We start from the raw sequence: 10901 nt of genomic DNA, 5'->3' as shown, positions 1-10901 counted from the left end.
AGTCTTCAAATACTTAATAAACATCTAAAAGTCTTCAATAATAAAAATAAACGTTTTTGACTCTTTGCTAATAAAAGTCTTCAAATCTTCAACTAATCTTTAATCTTCAATGCATCTTCAAGTCTTCATTAAACATCTTCAAGTCTTTAATCATCACCAAGTCCCAAAACTTCAACGAGTTGATCATCATCTTCGGAACTAGCCTCACGTGAAGCTTCATCAAGAGCAATTTCTTCATCCAAAAGTGATATTGCAACACCTTCTTCAACCTCAACCATGTCTAGTTCTTGCTCAATGTCTAGTTCACCTTCAAGAGATGAAGTGTCTTGTATACGTTCGGCCGCATCTAAGTGATCTTTTAAGCAAATGCACATCTCCAATGATGCCGGCGTGAGTCTTGTTCTTCGTATAGTAAGTACCCTACCACTAAGAGAAAAAGCGGATTCCGAAGCTACAGCTTGGGCACTTAGCAAGTCTCGGGCCATGGTGGCTAGAATGGGAAATTGAGATTCCCTTACTTTTCACCAAGCCAATATATCAAAAGAATTCATCTCATCGCCTCCCATGGTGACCAAAAAATCGGTTTGGGTATATCTCCCATATTCCCCACTAATCTCATCGCCTTCACCCCTAGCCCTTTTAGTGTTATCACTTCTCAACTCATTCATAAAGTTAGTCATTGGGTTTGAGCTTCGAGGTGTAAAATAAGATGATGAAGACGAACTTGAACCAACATTACCACCATGTTTAGCAAAATAACATTTAAACAAATCCAAACCAATACTTATTTTTTCAATAAGTAGTCTCACCCCGTTAACGTTCATACATGGGTCTAATGCGGCGGCACAAGCAAAAGTAGGTGGTATTTCCTTAAAATACTTAGCAAGTTTCTTTTTCATGGGCATTACCATTTTTTCATACAACCCACCCTTCCATTGAAATTCACCCATTTTCTCACTCAACAAAAAAATTTGTTTTAGAACCAAATGAGACGTGGGATAATGAACACCGGATAACAAAGTTGTTGCATCTAGAAAGATTTTGAGAAATTCGGTTATTTGTTCAATTATAGCCCAATTTTCCGTCGAATATCGTTTAGCCTTTTTCTTATCCACAAGCATATTATGAAAAACTTGCAAAGTATCTTTTTGACGTAAACCACACATAAACAATTTATAGGTCGAATTCCATCTTGTGGGTACGTCCCAATTAGGGGTCAAAAACGTGTTATCCGTTTCCTTGCACAATTTCATATATGATTTATATCTAGCTCCACCCCCCCCCCCCCCCCCCATGAATATGTCTTGTAACATTCTTTTAAACTCGTTTTTTGCAAAACTCACTTCCCACACCGCCAACCCATCTTGGACAACCAAGTTTATAATATGAGTCACACATCGACCATGGTAAAAAACACCCTTCAAAGGCGGATTGTATTTTAGAATGAGTTTTTTTTACGGCACTAGTATTGTTACTAGCATTATCAAAAGAATTGGAAAAGACCTTTTCTTGTAGTTTAAACTTTTTTATTACATCATTCAACATAACAAATAAGTTTTGAGCCGTGTGAGGATATTCAAAGTTTTCAAAAGCAATGGTACACTTCATGATTTGCCACGTTTCGGGTTGAATCCAATGGGCGGTAACACATAAATAAGAACCGGGCAAACCATGAGGAGCGGACCAAACATCGGTAGTTAAGTTTACACTTGTTTTTAAATTTTCAAAACTTGTTTTTAATTCTTCTTTAGCCTTTTTCCATAATTTCATACAATCACGTCTAAGAGTAGCACGGCTTACTTGAGTATATCGAGGTTGAAATGCGGTTTGAACGACCTTGGTGAATCGTGGGTTGTCAAAGTGGTTGAACGGTAATGCCTCTTGAATCACAAATTGTGCAAATAGTTGACCACACACCTCCGTCGAGTATGCAAAAATACTCCCATCTCGTGCCATTGTTGATTGACCTTCCTTTGCAACGTTTTTTAATACTTTACAATAATCATCTCTATGCGATCTTAACGTTGTGTTAGAACCGGCGCCCAAATGAATTTTACATTGTTTACATATCGCCCCTTGTGTTCCATCTTCATACTCCACCAAATCGAAACAAGTACCCCAAACATCTTGTGCTCGAGTCGTAGTTAACACTCGAACAACATTTTTACGTGGTTGTGTTTTGTCATTACAAGAATTTGGTGTTGCCATGTCAAAATGAGTTTTGAGTGAGTGATTTTAGTGTTTTGTCATGAGTTTGGAATGTTTGGAAGACTTTTGATTGTTATATATTAATGAAAGCTCATTGTATACATATATAAGGTGTTAGGAACTTAGGATGGCAAAGTTAAAAAAAAAAAAAGAAACAGTAAAAAACGGGCAGAAAGAAACGGCTACAAAAATATTAACGTTCCAATTTACTTACTGGAGTTACTGACATGCCTATGTAAAGCACTACAATAAAACTATAAGAGTATCAACTCTATAAATATTTATAAATGTATGTAAAGGATATGACAAATACATCCAAGGCAATCTTGGACTCCCCAACGTTCATATTGCACCTATTGACTTTCTTCAGCACCCTTGTCTTTTGCATATAACCGGTTTCCAAATGGTTTGGGAATAACCGGGTCCAACCCGGTTTCAATGGCTAGAAAACTATAACCGGGTACTAACCATCGGTTTATGGAGAACCCGAACCGGTTAGGATCAAACCTGGTTGTTGACCAGTTTCGGTTACGGGTTGACTTTCGGGTTCGGTTTTTTTTACACAACTTGTCTAGTGACAAATATGTTTCATGACGTCGTCACAAGAAGTTTCAAGTTCAGAGTCTTATTTTAGACATACTAGGGTGATCAAAGGTATTTAATCTCCATTTATGTGAGTCTTGGTGAGTTTTCCTCGTTGATAAGAATTTCTCATTGAGAAGTTTAAATTGCAGATCTATTTTGCGAAGCTTTAGCGCGAACCTAGTTAAGACGACGCAAAGTCGCAAACTGTCATTCGCGAGTAATTTACAGCTTAAAAAAATCTATGTAATTTAAATACTAACTAAAAAGAAAAATTCTATCTAAATTTTAATATAAATACAAACTAGGGTTGTATTCATATGGATCCTTAAAAAATGGTGGAAACCAAGGGACTAATCTAAGCCCTTGGATCAACCATCATCAAAATCCAATCAAACATGATTGGTTACTCTGGTGAATTACTCCGGCGACTGTGCAATCATATTTGATTGGTCAAGTCAATCAAGCTTGATTGGTTACTCCGGCGTGTAGAAGAAATTTCTGATAGGCTTTTGTTGTCCGTTGCAATACAATTCAAAGGGCTGATTATGATGAAAAGAAGATATCATCAAGGTCGTGATGACGTCAGCACGAGGCAGCAGTTCGTGCGAAGGAGCTCGAAGCCCACGAACATGATAGAAGCCCAGCCCTTTCGATAGCCTATATATACACGACTTAGGTTACAATTTAAGGTTAATGGTTTTAGACTAGTCAGAAATCTATTCATAGGATCGGTGTAGAGATCTATACACCGTGTCCGTCCATGTAATTCATTATTATTGTCGTCTCTTTGATTGTAATCCGTAATCATTGAGATGTTTTCTATACGGATTTATCATTGTATTGTAATCGAGATGACTGAATAATAAAGGAATTCGTTTTATATCTCTTGTTCTTTGTTTAATTCGTGCCTATATGTTCATGTTTATTCAGAATCCTCAAAGACAATTACAATCGGATTCCGCACGTTTGTAGTTGTTTAGATCACGATTTGAACGGTCCTCGTGTTTCAACACGGTGGATTACTCCGGTGAATTACTCCGTTGACATTGTCCAATCATGTTTGATTGGTCAAGCCAAATCAAGCTTGATTGGTAATCACTAAGACACCAAGCCAAAGTCAACAATTTGTGTCTACTTGTTCTGCTACAGTGTTTTCATGTGATCGATCAGAGTCTCTTACAGTGGTTATCAATTTTTTTTAATTTATTTTTATTAAAAAAAGAAGGAGAAAAAGGAAAAATATCAAAATTTTTGTTCATCTTCTCTCTTCAAATTCATCTTTGTTTTTCATCAAATCGAGCTGAAAATCATGAGGTTTTGTTCGCGGACAAATTCTGAACATAATCATCTTTTCAATTTTTCGATTCGTCGAGTTTTGTTGACGGTTACAAATTCAGGCGAAACTGTCATTTTTCCGGCAAGCTCGAAAACAATGTTTATTGGCTAGGGTTTGTGCGGAATGTGTTCTGAGTGATTTGGTACAAGTTTCATGCATTAATTCAAAGAAACAACAAAGCTATATATAGAGTTTTTAATTTTTCCGGTGAGTTTTTCAAGTTTTCCGGCAAGTATAGATCGGATTAATTTCTGGTCAGGGTTTGTTCGCGGTGTGATTGTGAGTGTTTTGGTGTAAGTGTGATGTTCTAACTCGAAGGAACGAAGGTTTTATCGGCATTTGAAGTTTTCCGGCGAAGTTGTATCGCCGGAGAAGAAGGAGGAAGAGGTGGTGGTTGTATCGTCGGTCAGAGATAAAGGTGGAGATGGTGGTGGTTCAAGATCCCGTCACCGGAGATGAGATCGTCACCGGAAAAGCAGGGGAGCGAGAGAGAGAGAGAGAGTCAGATTGTGTTTAGTGTGTGTGTGTGTGTGTGTGTGTGTGTGTGTTTGGTGGGGGAAGGAGACGAGGGGAAGGGGGAGGGCAGATAAAGGGTGGGGATTTATTTTTAAGGGGATAATCCAATGGTCAAGATTTGTCTCCTGGTTTCCAAGGAAAATTCAAGACTCAAATGAACAAAACTCCTAGAATAGAAGCTTAAAATAAATTTCCTCCACATGGACCCTCTACGCCTACTTTTTCCCGGCTACACTATTCTGTACGTGAGTTTTTTTTTTTATTATAAATAGATCTTCTAATAAGGTTTTTTATTTTTTTGTTCCATTAAATCTTTTTAAACTTAAATATTATCCTTTGAAGAAAATTTGGGTGAGTGAGTGAAGAGCTGGAGAACTACATAGATGATGATTGTTTAGTATTCGACTGCTCAGTTACTACTTATCCCATCTTCATACTATTATTTGACGATATGGAATTTATAAAGGCAACATTATGTCATTATTACGTCAATCAATATGCAAATGTTAATATGTTATATTAGTAGCATGTTAAATACTCATTTTATTCCGTTTGTTACCAGCCTTCATCAGTTGTATAAGACCTTTTCTACTATAATAACAATCTAATTTCTTTTAGATTCTTCCGTAATTAATGAAGGCCATCGAACTCTTTTCTTATGATAGTAGCTCGAAGACTAAACGGAATGGGAAGAACGATTTTATTGACACAAAGTTTTGTATCATGGCATCAAGCTGCAATTCTAATCATGATCTTACTAGAGCACAGACCTTTTTAACTGATGCTAACTTAATCACCTTATTGTACAGATAAGTTTGGTAGCTGTAAGATGAAAGAGAAGATATTTGAATGCCTAAATCGAACATGTTTTTAGAATATCATTATATTTAATGGCAACTAACTAGCTAACTAAGGGTGTTTAGATTGTGTTCCTCTCATTATTATGAAAAAAGTTTTGCTAAAAGCAACCCTTGAGAATATATTTAAGATGTATTACATAATTATACAATTACCATAATACTTAGGGACGAGATTTTAGTATGAAATATACAATTTTTTTATGCACATTAATGCAGTCTCAAAGGCTACATTAAACAATTTCCTTATGAAAATGATGACTAGCATTTGTTCCATGTTTTTTGCGATTTATAATCACCTTATATATCTACCAATATATATATATATATATATATATAGAGGAAAGTTATTTTTAGTACAAGGGTTTAAAAAAGTATAAAAAGTACAAAGTATTTCCTCCTTTTTCTCCCTTCTTCCTTCCATCTCCGACCACCACCACCACCACCATGATCCTCCGGCGACGGCGACCATCTCCGGCGCGAGTTACACATGTGTAACTAACTTACACATGTGTAAGTACAACTTTTTTTTAGCATTTTAGGGTCTAAAATTTCTAGGTTTTTTCCTTCACGAGACAATCACCACCAGCCACCATCATCTCCGACCACCCCAACCACGGCGCCGGCGCCGACATCAAGGGCTTCGCCGGTACCGTAGCAAACCATCACCATCTCTTAGATCGCCGCCCATCAAATCCATACGATTCCCATATGCGTCCCTTGACGGTCAGCTGATGTGCAAAATCGAGCTTTAAATTTATAAACTAAAACTACCAAAGAACTAACTACTACGCACTCACGGGCAGTGGACCCGATCGTTTGTAATATAGTTAAGAGGTAAGTCTGAGTTCGTTCTCAGGAACTGTGAAATGATTAGTTGCTTGTTAAATGGTTTGGAAAACAGGTGTTGTTTCGAAATTCCCCTTTGACAATTAAACAAATTGATTTGCAAATTGATTGCATAAAATTAAAAGACAAGTTCAGACGATATAATTAAAAGTCATCCACCTTGACTTCCCTTGACTTCAAATGTGATTGCATTTGATGAGTAACGAATTCTCTAGAGTTTGAAAGACAGTCGTGACAAGATTGTACTACTCACGTGGTACCACCAACCGTGAACAAATTATCGAATCACCTAACTACTAGTTGAATTACCCAAGCCGGTACCACCAAGACCAAGACAATTCTCCTAACAATCAGTTTTTATTGACTTATCAAATTATCAATTGAACCTATGTAACAATAACGTGGTACCACCAACCGATATCAATCACGTTGACAAATTTAATCTTTTCTTAAAATGATATTCACTATCATACCATGAACTAGTGATAATTACTCATAGATAAGTAACCGTTTTAAAATCACATACACATTCAACTGGTACCACCAACGAAGAATCGTATGCAACCAATATCGAAATTAATTAATTGAAAAAAATTAAAATCATCAAGATCACGAAACAACGATAATTAAACAAACCCCTTTGAATTAAAAATATAGCAATCACATTATCCGTCTAGTTTCATCAAGGTGGATGATTAAACAGTTAGCCACTTATGATCAATTCACAATAATCAAAGAAATGGAAAAGAAACATGAAGTACCAATTGTTTGAAGAAAATAAATTGCAAGACAATAATGTAGATACGATCTAGATAGGTGCCCGTAATATCTTCGATGAATTCGCCTAAGTGTAACACTTGATTGGAGAAGGAAGAATCCTGATAGAGCAGCTCCTAGAAAGAGTTTGAATGCCTTGAAATTCGTGCCTAGGGTTTATATTTATACCCCTTGAAAAATAAGGCTTTAAGTCGGTAGTTGACTTTTGTTGACCAGCCTCCCACTGCGGTGCAGTGGGCATGTGATGGCCTCCACTGCGTCGCAGCCAAATATCTCTGCCCAAATCTTCGCATGCAAACTGGTTGACTGCGGTGCAGTGGCCTCGTACACACCTACCACTGCGGCGCAGTCATGCCTTATGACTTGTCTCCGTGACTTGCTTGATCACTGCGGCGCAGCCAAAACTCACTGTTTCAAATCGTTCGAGAATGTGTGACCACTGCGGCGCAGTGGGCATGTGTACGCATCCACTGCGTCGCAGTCAACCTATATTCACCGATCTTTCATTTTTCAACTTTTAACTTGCACCTTTCATCATTTCTCCTACACGAATCAACTCTCGACATCATAAAACACTTCTAGGCCAATAAGTCTTCCAAAAATGCACCAAATGAACGTGTAACCTGTTTAGAGCCTGAAACCACTAACAAACACCATAAACGCGCCAAATGCACACGAAAACGACTTAAAACATATAAATAAATGGCCAATAATGATGTGGGTAATGGGTATAAATTAGTCACATCATCAGCTTAGAACGGATGAGGGTCTCTGGCCCGTACCGTATCCACCCGAAAACGAACCTGATTATCGCCGGAAAGTTTGTAGTTACACATGTGTAAGTCTCGCCGGAGCTGGTCGCCGTCGCCGGAGAATCATGGTGGTGGTCGGAGATGATCATGGTGGTGGTGGTGGTGGTCGGAGATGGAAGGAACAAGCATGTGTAAGTTAACTTAGACATGTACTTTTTGTACTTTTTTAAATGCTTGTACTATAAATAACCCACCCCTATATATATATATATATATACATATATATAAAACAAGGTGTTAAATTTATTCTTAAACAAACAAGAACTCTTGGATGAATTTCATCTTTGATTTAGAACCATTAGATCAAATTTAATTATTTCATCTTTATTAAATGACAATATTGATACTTATACTTTTTATAATCATACAAAAAAATCTCCCTTTATATTTAATTTACACTCTTTGATTTTCCATCACAAATTTACACTTTTTACTCAATAATTCTAATATAATATATTCAATATATTATATTAGAATTATTACAAGGTGTTAAATTCATTGCTAAACAAAAAAGAACCCTTGGATGAATTTCATCTTTGATTTAGAACCATTAGATCAAATTTAATTATTTCATCTTTTTTAAATGAAAATATTAATACTTATACTTTTTATAACCATACAAAAAAATCTCCCTTTATATTTAATTTACACTTTTTGATTTTCCATCACAAATTTATACTTTTTCCCCAATAATTATAATATAATATATTCAATTGATTAATAGCTAATATATATCCTAATAATATAATAATACTATCTATCTTATATCTTATCCAATAGAATAATAGTTAATATCATATAAAAAAATAAAGCATATTTTAATTTGAAATATTTAAGATATGTTTCATATAAAATCTATAGATCAATTTTATATTAATAAAAATATAGTAAGCTATGTTTTAGACCATAATAAAATAAAATTGAATATTAATAATGTCATAACACCCTGTATCTACAATATATATATATATATATATATATATATATATATATAATGTCGGGTTTAGAAATTATCAACGACAGTGTTGAGAAGGGGAGTTTAGCTTAGGTGAGTGACAACTTTGGAAATGTCAACCTTTAACATTAATCTGCAATTTTGGAGCATGTGGTGACGGAAAAGTTACGCTCTATTAAACAACATAATATAAATTATCGAAATTAATGATATATAATTTAACTTCTAAATATGCATGACTATTGTGATTACTATTATAAATGATTTTGAAAAAAATATAATGTTTTTACATAAAACTATACTATCAATGTACTGTACAATTACCTAAACAAAGAAAAAACCTTTTTTCCAACCTTTTTTCCCCCCTATATTATTAAAAATAAAACAACTTAAAATTTTTATTCTACTATTAGAGAGGTTTACCTTAAAAATAATGTTTCCAACCAAGTAATGTAATTCCAAAGAAGAGGCCTATGACAACAAAGTCAATGTTTGTATGTATTCTTTATTTATTAATATTTTGTAGGAACAAAATTACAAAAATACCATTAAAAAACTTTACATTGTACCAAAATTGGAGTGAGACTCCATCCATGGTTATATTTCATAAATTTTGCAAAGTTATTATAGAATAAAATCTAAACTCAATACTAATGCGTTGTCTATAATGGATTCTAACTCAGCAATTCAAAGTATTTAGGATATATTATTTTTCTCTATTTCAATTGATAAAGATTACAACTTCATTTTTTTGTGTGGAAGGGGTAAGAGAGGAGGGGGTCGAACTCGGAAAGGAAATGTAATAAATCTACTGGAAGACAATTGTCAGGTAAAAAAGTGGGTGGTTTAGGTTTTTTTTTTTTAGAACGGCGGAAGGGTGGTTTAGGTTTTGGTGGTCTAAATACTCTTAATTTAGCATTGATTTGTACAAATGGATATGACATGTGGTTCAAAATCTGAATTACGTTAGGTTTAAAATCATCAATGTGTTTCATGGTTTTGACTCTGCGTTCGTGTGTAAAACAAATGGTAATAATATATGGGCAAATATATGTTTCTCATTCTCTGAGGCACACTCGATTGCTAGACCCATTAAGATGTTATTAAAGAACAATTGTTAGCGAAAATAAGACAAGATTCACCAAATTGGAGTGGGGACTCCATCCAAGGTTATATTTCATAAAATTTGCAAAGTTATTATATAATAAAATCTAAACTCAATACTGATGCGTTGTCTATGATATTTTCTAACTCGGTAATTCAAAGTATTTAGGATATATTATCTTTCTCTATTTCAATTGACTAGGTTACAATTTCATTTTTTTGGTGGAAGGGGTAAGGGAGGAGGGGGTCGAACTCGAAAAATGAAATGTAATGGATCTACTAGAAGGAAATTGTCAGGTAAAAAAGTGGGTGATTTAGGTTTTGGTGGTCTGGATACTCTTAATTTAGCATTGATACGTACAAATGGATATGACATGTGGTTCAAAATCTGAATTACGTTAGGTTTAAAATCATCAATGTGATTCATGGTTCTGAGTCTGCGTTCCTGAGTAAACAAATGGTAATAATATATGGAAAAATATATGTTCCTTATTCTCTAAGGCACACTCGATTGCTAGCCCCTTAAGATGTTATTAAAGAACAGTTGGGAGTGAAAATAAAGCAAGATTCACCAAATTGGAGTGGGAACTCCATACATGGTTATATTTCATTAATTTTGCAAAGTTATTATAGAGTAAAATCTAAACTCAATACTAATGTGTTGTATATGATGAATTCTAACTCGGCAATTCAAAGTATTTAGGATATATTATTTTTCTTTATTTCGATTGATAAAGATCACAACTTCATTTTTTTTGGTGGAAGGAGTAAGAGAGGAGGGGGGACAACTCAGAAAATAAAATGTAATGGATCTACTGTTAGACAATTGTTAGGTAATAAAGTGGGTGGTTTAGGTTTTGGTGGTCTAGATACTCTTAATTTAGCATTGATATGTGGAAATG

The sequence above is a fragment of the Erigeron canadensis genome, chromosome 6 (assembly GCF_010389155.1).
Source record: "Erigeron canadensis isolate Cc75 chromosome 6, C_canadensis_v1, whole genome shotgun sequence".
Lineage (NCBI taxonomy): Eukaryota > Viridiplantae > Streptophyta > Magnoliopsida > Asterales > Asteraceae > Erigeron > Erigeron canadensis.
Note: the sequence above shows the minus strand (reverse complement) of the source record.